At 44.8% G+C, this 23636-nt stretch overlaps 1 long non-coding RNA gene across 1 annotated transcript in view; it reads left to right on the top strand.

Moving 5' to 3' along the window:
• The first annotated feature begins 426 nt into the window (after positions 1 to 426).
• Positions 427 to 23636, top strand: part of LOC123767100 (uncharacterized) — a 173360-nt gene continuing 150150 nt past the window's right edge. The window contains exon 1 of the long non-coding RNA XR_011222746.1: positions 427 to 511. This is a non-coding gene — a long non-coding RNA (uncharacterized lncRNA). The remainder of the gene's footprint in view (positions 512 to 23636) is intronic.

The following is a 23636-nucleotide window of genomic DNA, read 5'->3' as shown; positions in this document are numbered from 1 at the left end:
CCTGCCTCCCAGTCCGTCTGCTGTCCTGTCAGCCTGGCCGCTATTGTGATCGCTTGCTACCCCGCCTGCCTGTGTGCCTACCCACAAGCCTTTCTGCCTCGCTCCGAGCTTGACTCTCAGTCTACCTGCTATCCTGCTAAGCAGTTAGACTGCCTGCAACAACACCAATTGTTGAACAACAACACCCATTGTTGAACAATAACACCCATTGTTGAACAATAACACCCATTGTTGAACAATAACACCCATTGTTGAACAATAACACTCATAACCGTACGGTGCGGTAATGGGTATTTTCCGCACACCAATTGAAGCACTGCTTCATTATCTGACTACACTACTGTTTGCTAAAAGCAGTTGTTTATCAGTGTTCGATAATGTACTTATCTGAACCGATAAAACTACTTCTTATCGGTTCAAATAAGAAGCTAGCCTCATTCCTTAGAGTAAAGCTGTGAGTTCAAGTCGTGGCAAGAATTGTTTCTTCACCGGTGTCAATCTTGCTTTTGAAGTAAGTAAATTTACTTGTTTGTTAGATATCAAATACACTACCGTGCCATACACTCTTCCATAAACATCACAGAACACGTGTAGACTAAGTAGTTGATCATTGTACATAGTACTATATGGGAAAACTTGATAGTTTCAAGGGAATTCAATTCCTTAACATTCCTCCTCCCATTTCTTGGAAGTTTAGGGTTAGAGAATAATTCCAACAAATTTTCTCAAGCAATTCGTTAAAAAGTTTCCCTTGATAATTATGGTATTTAATAACCATAAGGGGTCAAAAGGTTTAATAGCTTGAGAAAGTAATTTCCTCTTATTTAATTTGTTACGTTAACTAGTTAATGAGTTAACTGTTAGTATATGAGAGTTTCCCATCCAACACCAAGTACTTTCATTTGTTGAGGCACTTGGTAGCTAGGAAATTCGGTTTATATTTATTTATTCAGTTAGAAGTCCAAGATTGAAGAAGCATTAGCTGCCATCAATTCTCGATTGGCTTCCTTATAAATGTTCATCATCTCTTGTTCACTGTTGGTTGTCCCTTGGAAGTTATCCACATATACATTGTTACAAACCTTAGCTTTATACCGGCTCATTGACTTCTTCGAACGTGTATCCAAAGTGGCTTGTAGCATAAACAGTGAAGAAGGTGCACCAACAATGCCGAGGCAAATCGATATGTGATTAGATGACTATTGGGATCTTTTGGATCCTTCAACCAAAGAAACTTGGGATAATTTTGGTCCTCCTCTTGGAGGCCTACCTTAAGGATTGTTTTGGTAATGTCAGCAGTGTATGCTTAAGTTCATAAACTGAATGTTAACAGCACATCGTATAACCTCTATGTTAGACTTGGTCCTGGTTGTAAGCAATCATTTAACGAGACACTGTTTTGTTGTAATTTTACACTGCAGTTGAAAACTATAGTGGAGTAGTCGCTGTGGAGTAGGATTGTCGTTTTGCACGACTTCTATAAACTTCTTGTTTAATTCCTGTTGTATATTGCCATGGCTGAGTGGGAGATGCACAGGATTTTTTGTAGTCTTAACACCTGAGATCTCAAATGAATCAGTGCCAGGAACTTATTGGTGGGGTAAGATCAAAAAGGTTGATGTAAGATCAAAAAGGTTGATGTAAGATCAATAAGGTAATTGTGATTGATCAATGCGCCAGAGTAGTCAGACCCCAGCATTTGTTGTCCTTGTAAGCCATTGAGTTCAAATAGTTCTGGTACACAGTTTGATCATCTGGACCTAGATTCACAAAGCTCCATGCATTTCTTCGTAAGTGTGCTACGAAGGTTCTTAAGTATTGCCTAAAAACGTTTCTACGTCCGATTCAGAAAGATATAGTTGCTATAAGATTTTAGCAACTTTACTTAAGTCTCGCTAGATGTCACTAGCGAGACTTGACTAGTGGATTAAGGCGCCCTGTAGTTACCAGTTGCGTTGCTCCTGGGAGTATGGGTTCGAGTCACTTCTGGGGTGTGAGTTTTCATTCGCATATAGTCCTGGGGACCATTCAGGCTTGTTTGCATTTGTGTTCCTCACGTGTGCCCCAAAGAATGAGGTGATTTGGTGAAATGCTATGCCCAAGATTACCATCCGAGTTGCCGTCGGGGAAGTGGCTCAAATAGCCTCGGCTATCACTTCCTTTTGACGGCCGTGATGGTCAAGTGGATTAAGGCGCCCTGTAGTTACCAGTTGCGTTGCTCCTGGGAGTATGGGTTCGAGTCACTTCTGGGGTGTGAGTTTTCATTCGCATATAGTCCTGGGGACCATTCAGGCTTGTTCGCATTTGTGTTCCTCACGTGTGCCCCAAAGAATGAGGTGATTTGGTGAAATGCTATGCCCAAGATTACCATCCGAGTTGCCGTCGGGGAAGTGGCTCAAATAGCCTCGGCTATCACTTCCTTTTGACGGCCGTGATGGTCAAGTGGATTAAGGCGCCCTGTAGTTACCAGTTGTGTTGCTCCTGGGAGTATGGGTTCGAGTCACTTCTGGGGTGTGAGTTTTCATTCGCATATAGTCCTGGGGACCATTCAGGCTTGTTCGCATTTGTGTTCCTCACGTGTGCCCCAAAGAATGAGATGATTTGGTGAAATGCTATGCCCAAGATTACCATCCGAGTTGCCGTCGGGGAAGTGGCTCAAATAGCCTCGGCTATCACTTCCTTTTGACGGCCGTGATGGTCAAGTGGATTAAGGCGCCCTGTAGTTACCAGTTGCGTTGCTCCTGGGAGTATGGGTTCGAGTCACTTCTGGGGTGTGAGTTTTCATTTGCATATAGTCCTGGGGACCATTCAGGCTTGTTCGCATATATATATATATATATATATATATATATATATATATATATATATATATATATATATATATATATATATATATATATATATATATATATATATATATATATATATATATAAATATATATATATATATATATATATATATATATATACATATATATATATATATATATATATATATATATATATATATATATATATATATATATATATATATATATATATATATATATATATATATATATATATATATATTATTAAATATGACCGAAAAAGTAAGATTAATAATTCTAACACGAATTTTCTCAATCTTTCGTGCATTACGCTTCACTGTTGGAGGTAAATAAAAAATCAATTCTCCAAAATTCATTTTTATTTCTAGTCTGACGCGACACGGGCGCGTTTCGTAAAACTTATTACATTTTCAAAGACTTTAGTTCACAAATACACAACTTACGTATCTCCGATTTTATATCTACATTTGAGTGAGGTGGGAGGGGTGATGTGGCATTAACACAAGACAGAACAAGAGGGGATATTAATAGGGTATTAAAAGTATCAACACAAGACAGAACACAAACAATGGGTATTGAATAGAAGTGTTTGTAGAAAGCCTATTGGTCCATATTTCTTGATGCTTCTATATTGGACCGGAGTCTTGAGGTGGGTAGAATATAGTTGTGCATTAATTGGCTGTTGATTGCTGGTGTTGACTTCTTGATGTGTAATGCCTCGCAAACGTCAAGCCGCCTGCTATCGCTGTATCTATCGATGATTTCTGTGTTGTTTACTAGGATTTCTCTGGCGATGGTTTGGTTGTGGGAAGAGATTATATGTTCCTTAAGGCAGCATATAAATGTAAAATTAAAAGTGGTTCAATTTGCTTAAAAATCATTTCATGAAATGGTTATAGAAAGGGCTGTAGCTGGTCCAAGTTTCATCATCACACCCTAAACAGAAAAGGAGAAAAAAATAAACAACGAATTATGCAACGAATTTTCAAATAGTTTCAGGGAACACATGTGTCAACTAAAATCATTTCTATAACACTCAGATATTAAATTAAGCACATAATAAAGGATTCTAGTGATCAGTTTTATAAAAAATGTGTTTAGTGCAATAATATAATTTTTCAAAGTTACCCTTCTAAAAAAATATGCAATATATGATATTTATAATTTTTTATAAAATCAACAAATAGACTTTGGACTAAAATGTCTACTAGATTCTGTAGAAGCACAAACGCTACATATAAGGTGTAATTTGCATGTAAATTGATTAATAAATGAAAGCTCTGAAGTAATTTGAAGGTGTAAATTACTTTCCAGAGTAAAATAAAGATCCAAGTTCGGCCACCTGTAGCTGAGCTTGACTTCGACAGATTTCGTTCATAATTGGCACCTTTGCAGATAGGCATCCATTGAGCAAGGTGTGCAAGTTTCATGCAAATCCCTTGATAACAAATGAAAAAAAAAAAATGGCCAAAAAAAAAAAAAAAAAAAAAATAAAAAAAAAAAAAATAAATATAAATATATTGCACATACATATTACAATTATTACAAGAGTTTGTGCTTCTACAGCACATAGTAGACATTTTAGTTGACACATGTGTTCCCTGAGATTATTTAAGAATGTTGAACATTCGTTGCATAATACGTTGTGTATTTTTTTTCTCCTTTTCTGTTTAGGGTGTGATGGTGAAACTTGGACCAGTTGCAGCCCTTTCTATAACCATTTCATAAAAAATTTTTTAAGCAAATTGAACAACTTTTAATTTATAACGATTTAGAATGATATGCCCCCTTAATCAATTCTCCAAAATTGATTAAGGTATTAGGTGTATGTCTATATATATATATATATATATATATATATATATATATATATATATATATATATATATATATATATATATATATATATATATATATATATGTCGTACCTAGTAGCCAGAACTCACTTCTCAGCCAACTATTCAAGGCCCGATTTGCCTAATAAGCCAAGTTTTCCTGAATTAATATATTTACTATAATTTTTTTCTTATGAAATGATAAAGCAACCCTTTTCTCTATGTATGAGGTCAATTTTTTTTTATTGGAGTTAAAATTAACGTAGATATATGACCGAACCTAACCAACCCTACCTAACCTAACCTAACCTATATTTATAGGTAAGGTTAGGTTAGGTAGCCAAAAAAAGCTAGGTTAGGTTAGGTTAGGTAGGTTAGGTAGACGAAAAAACATTAATTCATGAAAACTTGGCTTATTAGGCAAATCGGGCCTTGAATAGTAGGCTGAGAAGTGCGTTCTGGCTATTAGGTACGACATATATATATATATGTATATATATATATATATATATATATATATATATATATGTCGTACCTAATAGCCAGAACGCACTTCTCAGCCTACTATGCAGAGCCCAATTTGCCTAATAAGCCAAGTTTTCATGAATTAATGTTTTTTCGACGACCTAACCTACCTAACCTAACCTAACCTACCCTTTTCGGTTACCTAACCCAACCTAACCTATAAAGATAGGATAGGTTAGGTTAGGAAGGGTTGGTTAGGTTCGGTCATATATCTACGTTAATTTTAACTACAATAAAACAAAATTGACCTCATACATAATGAAATGGGTAGCTTTATCATTTCATAAGAAAAAAATTTGAGAAAATATATTAATTCAGGAAAACTTGGCTTATTAGGCAAATCGGGCCTTGCAAAGTAGGCTGAGAAGTGCGTTCTGGCTAATAGGTACGACATATATATATATATATATATATATATATATATATATATATATATATATATATATATATATATATATATATATATATATATAGACATACAACGATTCATCATCACAAACGGTTCAGTTGATCAAGAAAGAGGTTCTGCTGGGGCAGCAGTTTACACTACCAACCATGAAGCTTACTGGAGCATGAATAGTGGGTGCTCAACATTGCAGACAGAATTATATGCTCTGAAGGAGGCCATAACTATACAATTGAGAATAATTTACATGATGTCATCATTCATACCGACTCTAAATCTTCGCTCCAGTCATTGTTATCAAGTCAGCACGGAAATAATATACAACTCCTCACAGAAATCCAATATATAGGAAAAGAAGCCCATAATCTAGGGCTGTCAATTACCTTAAATTGGATACCAAGTCACATTGGCATAAATGGTAATGAAAAGGCAGACTCACTAGCAAAAACTGCCACTACTCTACCTGTTGTACAGGTTCAAATACCTCCAAGTTTTTCACAGTTTAAGGAGCAAATCAAGAAAAAAATACTCCCAACTATCAAAAGTCGCCACAGAGCCAGAGTAGCGGAAAGAAGATCCACTGCGATATGGTACGAACAAGCCACTGGTTGCTACTCTTTCAAGACTGACAAAAAAATATCCAGAGACATTGCAGTTGCCATACACAGACTCAGACTTGGTTACAAATGCTGCTGGGAGGTAATAAACCCAATAGTTAAAGAGTGTCATATCAGTTGAACAGAGGCAGAGGCGCCAATGTTGCACTGCTTACTGGAATGTGAAGCTACTGAAGCCCTGCGCATCAAGCTCAACATTAATCCAACGACAGCAGTTACATTAGATGCACATTCAACAGAGACTACAATAATTAGAAAAGCCATTGAGGACTAGAACTCACTAGTGAGCATTCTGAATCTACATCCGCCACCAAGATAATGTTATGAAAACAAGACTAAAACCAGTGCACTTAAACAGAAGCGTAAAAGAAACAGGGAAATAGGAGGAATCCCCATCTCTAATTAGAGCTTTGACCCAAATATCACAGTAACAAGATTATCGCGAATAACATAACTCAATTACAGGCTCACCATAGCCCGTGCTACATGGCCATTTCGTTCTGAGTAGCTAAATCTAAAACAACAACAACAACAGAATAGCTAACACTTCAATTTCCATCGTGATTCAGATAACTCCAGGACAGACGCTTAGGATTTACCAGACCTCTTCAACCTCAAGAATGTAGCACTCGGCGTGTACAGTTCTAATCCACTCCAAGACACTACAGATTCGACTTAGAGCAGACAGAAGAATACGACCGCATCGATCTACAACGCTCTCTCTCCCTATCGAGTTTTGACACTCTTGATTCCTCATCGAGCCGCCACGCTCTCCCGCATAGAGCTCCACAACTCCGGCCTCACTCAACTCTCTGCTCTGCTCCAAGCTCCATCTGAACGGTTACGACAATGCTCACAACCGACTACTGTAATCAAGACTACTAAATAAATATGACTCACTAAACACTGTGTATCTAATCTACCCAACAACGTAACATAATCGTACGTTACAAGTCATTTATCTTTTAAAGTAGCCTGACAATATTATGAAATATATCTAGGGGGATACAATTAAACGACTGTTTAAAATTATAACAACACCAGTTTACTGGATGATGGGTAAAACAAAATAAAATATTTAATCAAAGTTAATTTCATGGCAAAATGAGTAATATTAATCACCTCTGACTCAAAAATACTATGCATATGGCTTATAATATGGTTACTTGACTAATCAGACTCGCCATCAACAAATAAGTATAATAATAAAACACTACAAAGATTTAATTAAGAACACGTCCAGTCAGACCAAACACACCTCAGCTACTGAGTGCACAACACTTGCCTCCTCACACAGACGCGTGACGCAGAGAAATAATCTTAGAACAACTAGCCTCTTTTGGAGTTAAGGGAAGACTGTTGACATGGCACAGAGACAGTCCTTTTCAAGGGGGTCAAAAGTAAACTTTGTGCACTCTTTTGAGTTGGGTACACCCCAGGGTGGAGTGCTAAGTCCTACACTGTTCAATGTTTTGATGCACAAATTAACAATTGATATTCCTACACTACCTGACGAAGCCGTAATCTGATATGCTGATGAGATATGCATTGTTGCAAATACCCAAACTGGACTACAAGCTCTACTTGATTCATTCGCTGCTAAAAGCATTGAATGTGGTCTTGTTATCTCTATAACTAAATCCAGAGTTCTCCATCCCCAAGAGAAAACTCATGTCCCTATAACTTTCAAGGTCAACAACCATAACATTGAAACGTGTAGGCAACACAAATACCTTGGAGTTGGTATTAACACTGAGATCTACACCGTTAGGTTAAGAAAAAGACTGAAACCACTAAAAACACTTACTGGTAAGAATATTGGTATCAATATTAAATATGTTAGACTATTCTATATTATGCTTGTTAGATCTCTCGTTGATTATAATGCTTTGCACTGAATTAATTTCCCCTCCTCTGTGTTTGACAAACTTGAAGTAGTACAGAATGAAGCCATGAGGATAATTCTTGGTGCCCCAAGATGCACAAGAATCATCAACATGAGTGAAGAACTGAAGCTTCCAACCATACTAAAGAGAATCATGCAAGTCAACACTACCTTTTGCCTTTAAGTCATGAGAGACCCTACATCTCCTGCATTGCTCAGAGACAAATTATTTATTGCTGTTAACACGCTATTGACTGGTGCCGACGTACCAACTCACTCCTTTCATGATAAATGGCTGAAAAAAATGCCTACAATCTCATTAAACTCAACATTCCTTTTAAGTGCAATCTACCTCTGATATTACACTTTATCTGTACCCCACCATTCAAGTATCATACACACCTGTCACCAAGAAAGATAATGAGAATCTTGCTCTTCTCAAAGCTGTCACACTCGAAACAATTGCATCCTCCATCGAGAATTTAAGATCTCACGAGCACTGTCTACACCGACGGCTCATCCAATCCTCTACTGGACGGACCGCAGCAGCATGCAGGATTTATAGAAATAATATTTGCACAAAGACTGTCAGTGTCAGGTTAAACGACTGGCTGACCTCCACACAAGCATAACTAGCAGCATTACAACTAGCTACTAGTACGTTAAAAAACATTGGAGGAGGAATAATATTTTGTGATTCAAAGTCTGCTCTTCAAGCAATCGAAAACTTCTCCTGAAAGATCGACAGCAAGAACCACATACCACCAATTATAAATGATCTAATTGCTGCACAGAGTAAAGGGTCTCGAATCTCTTTTATATGGATAAATTCACTCATAAATGTAACCCATCATAATGAGACAGACATTGCAGCCAAACTGGCGTGCAACAAAAAATTAGATCTAGGTATCCCCATCTCTACTGTCAAAACTGTATTGGTCCAAACACTCAGGTCTGATAGGAAAGAAATTACTGACTCCCAACGACCCGAAAGCACTAGTATTAAAAGCTATGATTTGTTCAGATCTGAAACCTATATCTATGGGCAGCACAAAACGTCCACCGGACTGTGCGACACAGTGGTTGCAAGGATCAGGTTAGGTTACCATTACCTGTGGCAGGTGGCTACAGGTGACGGATCTTCCAATACTGAGAACTCCAGGTGCAAACTCTGTGAGCAGGAACTGCGGCATGATCTCCCGCACTACATCACCGAATGCCCAGTTATTAAACCTTTCAGACCAGTTGGCATGAGGTACCTGGAGTTTTGCAATTACTTTATTCACTCTCGTATTTTTGAAGATATCCTCATATTGCACCCAAAACATGCCAGTGCAGGCTGCTAAACATATGGCTCTGTATGACTAACCATCCTGCGAGATGGGGACTTGTATTACCACTACTACCTTATTCACTCTTGTGTTGATGATAACCTCAAAATGCATCCGGAGTCTGCCAGTGCAGACTGCCCATCACATGCCTCTGTATGACTAACCATCCTGTGTGATGGGGATTTTTTAGCATCACGTAGCTTTTTTGCCACACTGTACTCCACTTCATATAGTCTAGGGTAGCTGCACAAATGCAGATGTACCTCATGTATTATTAATAAAAAAATGAAAATGACGCTCACTCAATAGCCAGAGCTTGTCTGATAAGAACTCTTAACAACATACTAAATATGGAAGTAAACACTCCCAAATGGGTATGAACATATTTATGTAATATCTTGTAAATCAAGAAAATAACTCCGTATAATAAATTTTATAAAGATAAATAATATATAATATATATAACATAATGCAAAATTAGCAACAGTGACGCGCACCACCACTCACGTCTCCTCACACGTCCTGCACAGGTCCACTTATCAAGCACGCACATGAGCACCCCCCGTACAAAATACAATAAGATACAATACATTATAATATATAATATGCTGTAAGACAATGTTATAATATAACACGGATGCAAATAAAACAGAGTATGCAAATTAAAATAGATATGACAATTGAGGTGGGATGAATATAATATTCTACATATGCAATTATCAGTGAGAATAAGGTAATTACATGATTTGTAACAGCTACTCCCACTTCCTTACATTATTATAAAAAAGGAACTAGCTACTGCATCCCTTGCAGCTACCTCCGTGTAGTCTACTTCATAGAATCACCAAATCCGGGTGCGGGAGAATCTTGCTGACCACCTGTCGTCGGTACTCACACTGCAAGTCTGCTTTCCTGGTATTCGTTCTTCGTTTTCTTCAAATCGTTATTAAGCCTCCACTCTCTGTATCTCTCCCACAAATCGTTTAATCCAGCTAATTAGTATCCAACTCCCACTCCTCTAAATCGTTCTTCAACCAAGGTCGTCAAGGCAGGAATCAATAATAGTTTATAGACATTTATATATATTTACTTGGAAAAATTATATATATATACAACTCAACTCATAACTTTTCCTCTTAAAAGTAATCAGTAACAATATATACTGTTTAAACTCAAGAATTCTCCAATGAGCAATCGCTGTAAAAATACAATATCTCTAGAGCTCCTATAAATTCTAAGCTTAATCTATTCTGGCTAGCCTAGTCCCCTGTACGTAGACACAAAACGATATGCTGCTTTTTCCTCAACGTAAACGAATCATATCAACACCGTTATTAATACTTATCTCATAATAATAATCACAGTGATAATAATAATCTTCAGGTTGCTAGTATCTTAGTGCAGGCCAAATATACACAAATATATTATCTCAATGATAATGATAAGTACTTCTACGTCAACTCATCACAGCCTAACATGATTCACTTTAAAGCGTCAATACAACATGTCATAGCATCACATAAGAATACATAAATACCACAAATCAATTCAATAATCATTCATATACGTCAATGTTATACCTATGATTCGCTCACTGGCCGCCAGAGGGCCAGGACGTGCTCGTTTGACCTGCCAGTTGTCGCCTGGTGCTGAGTGGAGGCGGGTGTGGATTGTGGTGTGGTGCGCCCGCTGGCCGGAGGGCCCGGCTGGTGGTATGGTGGTTGGTGGCGTGTCCCGCGTACGGCGGGTTGACACGGCGTGCCTTGACTTCTCAGGGGATGTGGACTGGGCGATTGTGGAAGTTGCTGTCGTCGATGTGCTTCAAGCGGATGTCCAGGATTTGATAGGACTGGAAAAGCTTTCCCCTATGTGAGTGGCGATGACCTTCTGCAGGAGCTCGCTGTACAAGGAGTTTGTGGCGCGTTGGGCCGGCCACTCGATTCCAGTCACCGACACGGCTGTGTCTGTGGCCGTTTCGGATCCCTGGGGGGCCGTGCAGTACGTGAGTGTGCATGGTGTACCTATGACGTTCTCTGAGGATGAGCTGCGGGTTGTGTTTGGAAAGTATGGAGAGGTGCAGTTTCATCGTTTCAACCATCTGCGTGCAGGTCGGCTGAGCGGGCTGCGTACGGGCATTCGTACGCTAGGTATGAAGATTACGTCACCGGTACCGTCTCGTCTTCTGTATTGTGGGCTCTCGCTCAGAGTTTTCTATCAGGGACAGACTCGCACTTGTTTCCGGTGTGGTGCTGAGGGCCATCCCAGCAAACACAAATCATCTACACAACGTTCGCCTATCTCTTCCCATAGGTGTGGGAATGATTTGCATTGAGAATGGTGCAGGAGAGCCTTTGAGAAACTTTTACTCAAAAAATCCAAACACAAAGGTTTAATTATAAATTGTTTTTCTACAATTATTTTCTTCCAAATGTAAAACAAATAGTTTTTACATGTTTAAATATAAAATTTATGGTGTTTTTTTGTAAAATTCATTAATAAATTGTGAATGATATATATTGGCTGAGTGAAACCTTTAAAATCCATTTAGTTATAATATGAACAGAAAAAAGTAGTTTTCCAAATTTTCAAAAAATCGCTCTTTTTAACACAATTTGACTCCTTATGCATTCCACTAAACACTAATATCATGTTTAAATATATAATTTATGTATTATTCCCTAAGATAATTTATATAAATTATAAAAGTTGCTGGAAAGTGGTGAGAAAGAATCTGAAAACGTTTTGTTGTCTTATATTGGCGTGTTCTTATTAACTAGAGTGAGTAAGAGTGAGCGAGAGTGGGTAAGAGTGAGTAAGAGTGACTGAAGGTGAGTGAGAGTGCCAGAGAGTGTGTAAGTGTGAGTAAGAGTGAGTATAAGTAAGAGTGACTGAGAGTGAGTAAGAGTGACAGAGTGAGTAAGGGTGACAGAATGAGTAAGAGTGAGAGTAACGTGATTGAGAGTAAGGTGAGTATGAGAGTAAGAGTGATTGAGAGTTAGAGTGAGAGTAAGAGTGATTGAGAGTTAGTGAGAGTAAGAGTGATTGAGAGTAAGAGTGATTGAGAGTAAGAGTGATTGAGAGTAAGAGTGATTGAAAGTAAGAGTGATTGGGAGTAAGAGTGATTGAGAGTAAGAGTGATTGGGAGTAAGAGTGATTGGGAGTAGGAGTTAGAGTGAGAGTAGGAGTAAGAATGAGAATAAGAGTGATTGAGAGTAAGAGTGAGTAAGAGTAAGAATGAGAGTAAGAGTGATTGAGAGTAAGAGTGATTGAGAGTAAGAGTGATTGGGAGTAAGAGTGATTGGGAGTAAGAGTAAGAGTGAGAGTAAGAGTAAGAATGAGAATAAGAGTGATTGAGAGTAAGAGTGATTGGGAGTAAGAGTAAGAGTAAGAATGAGAGTAGGAGTGATTGAGAGTAGGAGTGATTGGGAGTAGGCGTGATTGGGAGTAAGAGTGATTGAGAGTAAGAGTAATTGAGAGTAAGAGTATGAGAGTAAGAGTGAGAGAGTGAGTATGAATGGGTAAGGGTGACTGAGAGTGAGTAAGAGTGACAGAGTAAGAATGACAGAGTAAGAGTGATAGAGAGTAAGAGTGACAGAGAGTAAGAGTGACAGAGAGTAAGAGTGACAGAGAGTAAGAGTGACAGAGTAAGAGTGACAGAGAGTAAGAGTGACAGAGAGTAAGAGTGACAGAGAGTAAGAGTGACAGAGTAAGAGTAAGTATGAGAGTGAGTAAGGATGACTGAGAGAAAGAGTGAGTAATAGTGTGTAAGAGTGATTGAGAGTTAGAGTGAGAGTAAGAGTGATTGAGAGTTTGTGAGAGTAAGAGTGATTGAGAGTAAGAGTGATTGAGAGTAAAAGTGATTGAGAGTAAGAGTGATTGAGAGTAAGAGTGATTGGGAGTAAGAGTGATTGAGAGTAAGAGTGATTGGGAGTAAGAGTGATTGGGAGTAGGAGTAAGAACGAGAATAAGAGTGATTGAGAGTAAGAGTGAGTAAGAGTAAGAATGAGAGTAAGAGTGATTGAGAGTAAGAGTGATTGAGAGTAAGAGTGATTGAGAGTAAGAGTGATTGGGAGTAAGAGTGATTGGGAGTAAGAGTAAGAGTGAGAGTAAGAGTAAGAATGAGAATAAGAGTGATTGAGAGTAAGAGTGATTGGGAGTAAGAGTAAGAGTAAGAATGAGAGTAGGAGTGATTGAGAGTAGGAGTGATTGGGAGTAGGAGTGATTGGGAGTAAGAGTGATTGAGAGTAAGAGTAATTGAGAGTAAGAGTATGAGAGAAAGAGTGAGAGAGTGAGTATGAATGGGTAAGGGTGACTGAGAGTGAGTAAGAATGACAGAGTAAGAGTGACAGAGAGTAAGAGTGACAGAGAGTAAGAGTGACAGAGAGTAAGAGTGACAGAGTAAGAGTGACAGAGTAAGAGTGACAGATAGTAAGAGTGACAGAGAGTAAGAGTGACAGAGAGTAAGAGTGACAGAGAGTAAGAGTGACAGAGTAAGAGTGAGTATGAGAGTGAGTAAGGATGACTGAGAGTAAGAGTGAGTAATAGTGCGTAAGAGTGATTGAGAGTAAGAGTGAGTAATAGTGTGTAAGAGTGATTGAGAGTAAGAGTGAGTAATAGTGCGTAAGAGTGATTGAGAGTAAGAGTGATTATGAGAGAGTTAAGAGTGTGAGGTGTGAGAGGGTAGCAGGCCAGCAAAGCAGGATGTGTGGTCACAGGCGAGGCCTAGGCCTCGTGATCTCTGATGTTGATTTTTATATATATGTTGGATTTTTTGTCCTGTTTCAAATTATAATTATTTAGCAGGAATGTAATAAGATATTGCACAGTATTAATGTGACAATAATATATGCATTATTTCCTTGATAATCAAACTTGTTGTTCAAAGATAATATACAATCTTTGAAGGAAACATTTTGAGAGCGCGAGCTGGCAACACTGTTCTGGTGGTGAGAGAGACATGGTTAGTTGTGCTCAGAATTTCAGTGGGGAAGGGTGTTTCCCAGCTGGCCGCCACCAGCCGCCACCCGCCGCCACCCGCCACCCACCACCAGCCGCCACCCGCCACCACCCACCACCCACCACCAGCCGCCACCTGCCACCACCCACCACCAGCCGCCACCCGCCAACACCCACCACCAGCCGCCACCCGCCACCAGCCACCGCCACCCACCACCGCCACTCACCACCCGCCGCCACCACCCACCACCAGCCGCCACCCGCCACCAGCCACCGCCACCCACAACCGCCACCCGCCGCCACCACCCACCACCACCAGCCGCCGCCGCCACCACCACCCACCACCACCGCCGCCACCACCCATCACCGCCGCCGCCACCACCACCCACCACCACCACCATCACCCACCACCGACGCCACCACCAGCCGCCACAAGCCGCCACCGCCCGCCACCGCCCGCCACCAGCCGCCATCACCACCACCACCACCACCAGCCGCCATCACCGCCACCAGCCGCCACCAGCTGCCACCACCACCAGCCGCCACCACCACCACCACCAGCCGCCATCACCGCCACCAGCTGCCACCACCACCAGCCGCCATCACCGCCACCAGCTGCCACCACCACCAGCCGCCACCACCAGCCGCCACCACCGCCACCACCACCTGCCACCAGCCGCCACCACCGCCCGCTATCAGCCGTCACCGCCCGTTGCCACAGTCGCCACCGCAAGCCGCCACCGCCAGCCGCCACCAGCCCCCCCCACCGCCGATCGTCACCACCCATCACAGCCGCTGCCGCCCGCCACCGCCCGCCACCACCCACCACAGCCGCCACCACCCACAACCCGCCGCCACCACCCACCACCACCAGCCGCCGCCGCCACCCACCACCCGCCGCCACCACCCACCACCACCAGCCGCTGCTGCCACCACCACCCACCACCACTGCCGCCGCCACCACCCACCACCGCCAGCCGCCACCACTCATCACAGACGCCGCCACCCGCCACCGCCTGCTACCGCCCGCCACCACCGCCAGACACAGCCGCCAGTGTCCGCCACCGCCGCCACTGTCCGCCACCGCCGCCACTGTCCGCCACCGCCGCCACTGTCCGCCACCGCCGCCACTGTCCGCCACTGCCACCACTGTCTGCCACCGCCACCACTGTCCGCCCGCCGCCACCACTGTCCGCCCGCCGCCACCACTGTCCGCCCGCCGCCACCACTGTCCGCCCGCCGCCACCACTGTCCGCCCGCCGCCACCACTGTCCGCCCGCCGCCGCCACTGTTCGCCCGCCGCCACCACTGTCCGCCCGCCGCCGCCACTGTCCGCTCGCCGCCGCCACTGTCCACCCGCCGCCGCCACTGTCCGCCCGCCGCCGCCACCAACCGCCCGCCGCCACTGTCCACCACCGCCGCCAAAGCCGCCACGGTCCACCCGCCGCCACTATCCGCCACTATCCGCCACTGTCTGCCCGCCGCCACTGTCCGCCCGCCGCCACTATCCGCCACCGCCGCCACTGTCCGCCCGCCGCCACTATCCGCCACCGCCGCCACTGTCCGCCCGCCGCCACTGTCCGCCCGCCGCCGCCACTGTCCGCCCGCCGCCACTGTCCGCCCGCCGCCACTATCCGCCACCGCCGCCACTGTCCACCACAGCCGCCACTCTCCGCCGTACAGCCTCCCCTCTCTCCGTTAGTAAATAATTATAATTGTTAGTAAATAATAAAAGAAATATAAATTATTAGATTTTTTTACCCTTAAATTGGTTTTAATATTTAAATTGAAAATAATAATATAATATAAAATATAATAAAAATAATATAATATAAAATATAATTTAATTTCAAGAAATTTAACTTTAAACACAAAGATGTGAAAAGGGTTCAGATTATTGGCTCAAACCTTTCATAAGAGATTCATATTGGTATATGAATGGATTATGAATGACTCATGTTAGGAGTGTAAAGTTGCCACAACATCTCAAATTAGTGTTAGATACATATGTCTTGGTTATAAGTTTTGGAAACCTATTTAAGTCCACACACAATATCGTATCTGATACGATAAAACAAACGTTTCCAATACTTTCAAATACTTTCCAGATATGTTGTGGCAACCTAAAATTGTTTGCTGGGATGTGGCAGCGAGCTGTGATGCTCCTCGGGCTGAGGCTCCCTCCGTTTTCTTGGAGGGTGACTTCCCCCCTTTGGAGACGCGGGGGGCTTCCTCATCGCTTTCTCGCCCTGGCGAGGTGCCTGGGGTGGTTCCAGCGGCGGGTTCAGCAAGTGCTCCCTCTGTCCCTGTTTGGTCGGGACATAGTACGTCTGCTTCCCCGGTGTGCTCTGTGGGAACGGGAGCTCCTACCTCGGGGGTTCCTCGTTCGGTGGTGGCGGAGGTGCATCCGCGGCCGGAGGCTTCTGTGCGGTCCTCGGCTGCTGCTGTTGGTGTGGTGCCTGCTTCCCCTGCTGAAGATTGGCTGCTGCCCGGGGATGCTGGGGTGGTGGGGTGTGTGTCCTCCTCCCTGCCCTCTGACTCTGCGTCGACTCCCTCGTCGTCTACGAAGGTAGCCTTTTCCAGTGGTTCGTCAGCTGCGATTGCCTCGGCGTCCGTGGTGGATGCCCCCTGTGAGCTGGAGTGTGCTCTCCCGCTTTCTGGACCTGCTCCTTCTGCTCCGGTCTCCGGGCGTGGTGGTAAGCTGTGGCCCCATGCTGTGGAGGTTGCTGCTGTGTGTGTCCGTGCTGCTTCGACTTTGGGCCCGCCCGCGTCGGGTTCTTCTGGAGCACCCCTTGCTGGGGGTCGTTGTACCGACGATCAGCAGCCTCATGTGAAGCGCCGTCGTTCGGCTCAGGATACATCGCCTCGTCGGTTGTGGGCGGAGGGCGGTGTTGCGATGGAGGTTGCGGGCGAGGACATCGAGGAGGTTTCGGCAGCTGCGCCTCTTGATGGTGGCACCTCTGGGTGGGTGGCTCATCGCGGTGACCGGGACCTGGTGGTCGTGTTGTCTAAGAGTAACTGTCGGGGGTCTTCGGCCCTTGTTCCGGTTGGTGTGGGCTCTGCGGATCCGGCAGAGGGCTCGTCCGTGGGGCTGGGTACGGCGACTGGCGGTGTTCACTGTGATCGCCCTGGGGTCCAGGATGAAGTGCGGACTGTGTGTCGCGACGGGTTGGGGGTGTCCTGAGGTTGTCCCGATGGCGCCCTCTGTAGTTTGTGCGTCCTTGAATGTTCGGGGTTTGAATGCTCTTGGGGTCCAGTTGGGCCTGTTGGATGTTTTGCAGGAGCAACGTGTGGATGTGGCTCTCATACAGGAGCATAATGTGCATGATGTGTCTGTGTTGCAGTGTCTAAGCGTGCATTATCATGTGGTGCTCAACTCGCTGAGGACGCCTTTCGGGGGGACCCTTATGTTATTCTCTCGTAAGGCCTCCTTCTCCGTGCTTCACACGGAGTTGGACGAGGATGGGCGGGTGTTGTTTGTGCGGGTGGAGTTTTTGGGGGTCGTGATTCCGTTTTTGACGGTGTACGCCCCCTCGGGTGCAGCGCGGCGTCGGGAGAGGGAGGAGTTTTTTCGGGTGGGGCTTCTTCCTTTCTTGCGCCATGATACGCGGGGCATGATTTTTGGAGGGGACTTCAATTGTGTGACGAGTGCACGGGATTGTTGTAGCGCCCGTCCGCAGAATGTCTCGGGTGCGCTGCTGGAGGTGGTGCGTTCATGTGGTTTCCGGGACGCTGCCGTGCTCTTTGGTGGAGGGTTGTCGTTTACTTTTGCTGCACGTGGGGTGCGTTCGCGCATCGATAGGGTGTATGTCAATGGTGGGGAATGTACGGTGTATGATTTTCGCACTGTCCCGGTTGCATTCTCCGACCACAGTTTGGTGGTGGTCCGGGTTGGGGTACCCAGTCAGGTGCGGGTCGGTGCGAGGTGGTGGAAGCTAAACTGTGGGTTGTTGCATTCTCCGCGTGTTTGTCGTCAGTTTCGATGTTGGTGGGTCGGGATTCGAGCCCGGCGTTGTGAGTTTCTGTCTGTCTTGGAGTGGTGGGAGTGGTGTAAAGTGCAGTGTCGTTTGTTTTTTCGCGTGGTTGCTAAGCGCGAGGCTGCTGGGCGCTTTGGGTTGCTGCAGTTGTTGCAGGCGCAGCTGTCGAGGTTGTATGTACGGTACGATGCTGGTGTTGATTGTTTTGATAAGATTGTGGACTGCAAGGCGCGTATATGCGGGTTGCGGAGTGAGTGGGCGGAGGGTGTGCGTGTGAGGGCTCGTGTAAGTGAGAGGGTAGACGGGGAACGGATTTCTCCATTTTTTTTAAGTAAGGTACGGGCCGCGCGGGACTCTGTTCTTTTTACGGCCTTGCGCCGGCCAGATGGGACGGTTGTTTCGGACACTGGTGGGGTGTTGCACTATGTTCGGCAGGAGTTGGCTGCGCTGTATGCGGAGGTGGCTGGGGACGCCGCACTTGCGGAGGATTTCTTGGGTCGGTGCCTTCCTGGGTTGTTGGTTGCGGAGTGTGCTGGTCTGATGAAAGAGGTCTCCTTGGCGGAGCTGCTTGTGGTGGTGCGGTCGTTTCGTTCCGGGAAGGTGCCGGGTTCGGATGGTCTTCCTATTGAGTTCTATGTCGCCTTTTGGGATGTGTTGGGGGATGTTCTGCTGGAGGTGGTCCAGTCTTGTCTTCGGGAGTGTGTTCTGCCTATGTCTCAGTGCGTTGGGATTGTGCGGCTTCTCCCGAAGTCGGGCGATCTACGGTTATTCTCAAACTGGTGGCCCATTACTATGTTGAATGTCGACTACAAGATCCTGTCTAAGGTCTTGGCTGATCGGTGTCGCAGTGTTGTTGCGTCTGTTGTCTCTGTGGAGCAGTTTTGTGGTGTTTCGGGTCGTTCCTTGTTGCATTGCAATGCATTGTTTCGAGATGTGCTCTTGTACGTGTCCGACGCTCGCTTGTCAGCAGCGATGCTTTGTCTGGATTGGTCGAAGGCTTTCGACCGTGTGTCGCTTGATTTTGTGTTTCGCGTGTTGGGGAGGCTGGGATTTCCACCCTTGTTTGTTCGTTGGGAGCGTATGTTGTACGCTCAATGTTGTAGTCGGGTCTGTGTAAATGGGTTTTTGAGTGATTCTCTCCCTGTGCGTCGCTCGGTGCGGCAGGGTTGTCCGCTTTCGATGCTCCTGTATATCGTCTTTCAGGAGCCGTTTTTTCGGGCGATCAAGGGATGCCCGTTGATCGTCCCCCCCCCCGTTTGCCGTCGGGTCTTCGGTTGCCTATCTGCGGTTATGCAGATGATACCGTCCTGTTCCTGGCCTCGGAGGGGTCGGTTGGGGCGGTCCAGTTGTGGTTGAGAGGTTTTAGTTGGCCACTGGGGCGCAGGTGAATCGTGCGAAGTCTGGTCTTATGGGTCTTGGTGGGTGGTCCTCTCGCCTTGTGTGGGTGGGGTCATAGTTTCCGGTTGTCACTTCTATGCGGGTTTTGGGGCTTACCTGGTTCGCTTCCTATTAGAGGTCCTTGGCTTGCAATTGGGATATGGTTTCCCGGAGTGTCGGTGTTGCGATTGGGTTGCTGGCTGTGCGCCCGTTGACGCTTTATCAGCGGGCGTTGCTTGTGAATTGCAAAGTTTTGTCCCGGGTCTGGTTCGTGGCTCGGGTTTTCCCCCTGGATCGTAAGCTGGCTTTCGGGTTGGAACGCCAGGTTTATCGTTATGTGTGGTGTGGTCGTTACCACCCAATTCGCCGGTCGACGTTGGTGTTGGCTGTGCGGGAGGGTGGGGTGGGCATTCCTGATGTGTTCACGAGGGCTCGGGCGCTCTTTTGGGTCTCGTTGTGTCAGGGGTTTGAGTTGGGTGGGGGGCTCAATGGTTTGTGTGTTTATTATTGCTCTGTTAGGTTTAGCTATTTGGTGGATTTTGGTGTTTGTCGGGAGGCGGCGGTCTGTACCCCCCCGGTTTACTCTTGGGCGGTGGCGATTCTTCGGGAGGTATGCCGTTGTCCGGGGTTCCTGTCCCTATCGGTCAAGGCGGTGTATCGGGTTTTGCTTCGTCGTGTTCCACCGCGGGTGGAGGGTTTGTTCCCGTGTTGGGATTGGGGGGATGTGTGGGCGGCCCTGGGGGCTCGGTTTCTGGCTCCGCAACAGCGGGAATTGTTGTTTCGGCTCTTGCATTTGTCGTTGGCGACTAATGCACGGTTGTACATGCTGGGTTTGCGTGCCTCTGATGCGTGTGTGCACTGTGGGCTCCCTGAGGCGCAGTTGCATGTCTTTTATTTTTGCGGGCGGTTGTGGGGTTTGCTTGATTGATTTCGGGACGTGTTGGTTGGAGTTTGTGGACCTGGGTGTCGTGGTGACCTTTTGAGATTTTGTTTTTGTCCTTTCCGCGGAGGTCGCGCCGTGTTCGTAATACGCTTTGTCTTCTTGTTGCTGACTTTGTGTATTGTGTGTGGGTGGGTCGGAGGGAGGGTTATGGGGTTGCTAGGCTTTTGGGGTTTTTGAGGGGTCGTTTGCGGTTCACGTGGTGGTGGGTGCAGCGTGCGTTTCCGAGCGAGTTCCGTAGTTGGTTCACGGGTGGGTATGTGCGTGGGGATGCTTTTGGGTGAGTGGTCTTCTGTTTTCATCCTAGATCCCCGGCCCTCCGGTGGGCCTCCTCGGGGGAGTTGTGCTGGGTGTGTGTGTGGTTGCTCCTGTGGTTGTGTGTTCGGTTTCGTGTGTGGGGTTGAGTGTGCATGTGTGTTTGCTTCTATGTTGGCTCCTGCGTGGGCCGTTGCTTGTACCTTGAGTGAGTTGCTTGCGGCTGTTTTGTTACTCATTTTGATGGTTTGATTGCTGTTCTTCCTGGAAGTGTGTTTGTTTAGGGTACATGTATCTCTGTGTTTCATTGTTCGCCCCGGATTCTTTCTTGGGGTTGTCATATAGTAGTGCCTGGGCCTTGGCCATGGTTTGTTTTTATGTTACTTATATGATTTGTGTGCGATGTGCTTATGCTTTGTGTTATTTCTGTACTTGTGTGCATTGTGTATTTATATGTGTGTCTGGTTTATTCTTTATATGTTAGTTGTGTCTTTCCGTGTCCGTATGCGTCCGTTTGTTGTGTGTCCGTTTCTATGTTTATTTGTATTCGGACTTGTGTCCCTGGAGTTTCTGGGGTCTTCTTATGCAATGTTCTCTTCTATGCCTGTTTATGATTATGTTTTTGTTGTTATGTTCTGTTCTTAGGTTCATGTCATGTATATATTGTGCTATACTTTGTATATTTCTTTTATCAAAATAAAAAAAAAAAATGTTATACCTACAGGCTAAATCCTACTGGCAACCTTTCATTCCTATAAGGGGCAAATAAATCATGTATTTATTTATAATGAAATGATTCTATCACAAACCTCTCATTGACATGCACTGGGTCACTTATTCTCGTATATAACCTATCAAAAAATAATAAAATCGATTGTAATAATATATTACACAAATAAATAAATTTCTCCCTTTGATATCGCAGGTAGTCTAGGCTATTTGCTATTTAAGATTCAGGTCATTTATCATTCAGCTATACTGATGTGGGTGATCAGCGGATTCGTCTCTTCGATACCTGTCTAAATATATTTTCAGTATCCAACCAAGTCAAAAGATAACCGTATTTCACTTAGATATTTCCACTGAATCGGGTATATTAAATTTCTTCTGGCTGGCGACGTCCAGCAATAACTGCTGCTCAGCAAGTCAGTTGCACCACAAATTTCGGGTCGCCTGCCGCACTATCCTCGGGATACTCCGCACCCTAGTCGATTTACCTGTGACAATATGTTACTGTAAACTCGGTTTACCTCTCAGGGACGTGCCTTTACCATCATACTCCTCGGTACTCAGGACTGGGCCCCACCTCACTCGGGGGACCTTGTGTTCTAGAAATCTCACCTCACAGTTGCTCACTCAGGAATTCGATGACCCTCACTATTTGCCCTGGGCTGTATCTCTGTGAGGCTTCCTCACTCTTGTATATCCCTCACACATGAATGTGGCAACCCTCACTATTCGCCTGTGGCACTAACTCTTGGCCACCTTGCAATCTTTGAAGTACCTCGTTGTGAGCTGGTTCCTCTAAACCTCCCTGGAGCATCAACTTCGCCCTTCGTTTCATTTACACACACCACAGCCACTCACTCGGTCTCTAGCTTCTGGCCTCTAGGAATTTTTCTAGTCCCTCACTGTTCATTAAAGTCCTACAAAACCACTACAGGCCCTTACCTTTGGTACCTGCAATAGTACCTCAAAATGTGTTACTCCAGCTTCTGTCCACTGGTAGATGATGTCCTACACACTTAATGATGGCCTAGCCTCTTCTCTCAGACTCCTGGTTATCTTCGTTAACACTCCGTGAATTCTTCGATGTGGACTCCTTGCCACAGTGACACCTTGTATCACCAGTTCCTGCCTCTTCTCTCGAGCTGCGACAATCGAAGAGCGCAGAGGACTAATGATCGTCTCTCTTTGGCTTAGAAAAAACCCTCAGATAGCACGATCTGGTCGTCAGCGATACACCTCCCCTCAAGTCAAGATAGCGTCCACCTCCCTTGCGTCATCACCCCATAATACTCTATTCTTTACAATTGCAATCAAATTCTTTATTGACTTTATTTACCAAATTCCCTATGCATGGTTTAGATTGTGTCCATTTTTCCCTCACATAGTTAGGCTATTCCAGTTCACTTTATTCCTAACAATCTCCAGCTCAGAAGGCACTACTTTGCTGGGTGGAGTATTACTGCCGACTTGCGTCCTCTCTGATATCAGCTGTAGATATTTTCCTATCAAACATTCTCTACTGTGTCCACCAACATTTTATAGTTGAAACTAACCTCCACAGGAGGTAAGGTTCATAACACGATCCACTTCTGAAATCGGCGTTCCAAGTCTCTAGCAGTCTCTCAGGAAATGTGCTATCCGGCGTCATCTCTATTTCCCTAAATAGCTTTCTGTAAGGCTTCGGGTGTTAGTAGAAATGACCTCAACACACTGTTTTTTATCGTCCAATAGTATCAACATTACTCCAGGGAGAGCTGCGTATATGCTTCCCATGTCAGCCTCGTCTGTACTAATTGTGCCCAGTCCTCCTGCAGCCACTGCTTCAGATTGGCAACCTTTTCGAAATGTTTGAAGAAGGATTCTAACTCATCTGGAAAAAAACTGTGGTACCTCTTTCTCGCGTCTCACGATCATATGCTGGAAGTATATGTGTATCAGCTGTTGGCATTCCTCGCTCCATCCTCTGTGTAGC

Source organism: Procambarus clarkii, chromosome 53 (assembly GCF_040958095.1).
Source record: "Procambarus clarkii isolate CNS0578487 chromosome 53, FALCON_Pclarkii_2.0, whole genome shotgun sequence".
Lineage (NCBI taxonomy): Eukaryota > Metazoa > Arthropoda > Malacostraca > Decapoda > Cambaridae > Procambarus > Procambarus clarkii.
Note: the sequence above shows the minus strand (reverse complement) of the source record. Positions and strands in the feature narration are given on the sequence as shown.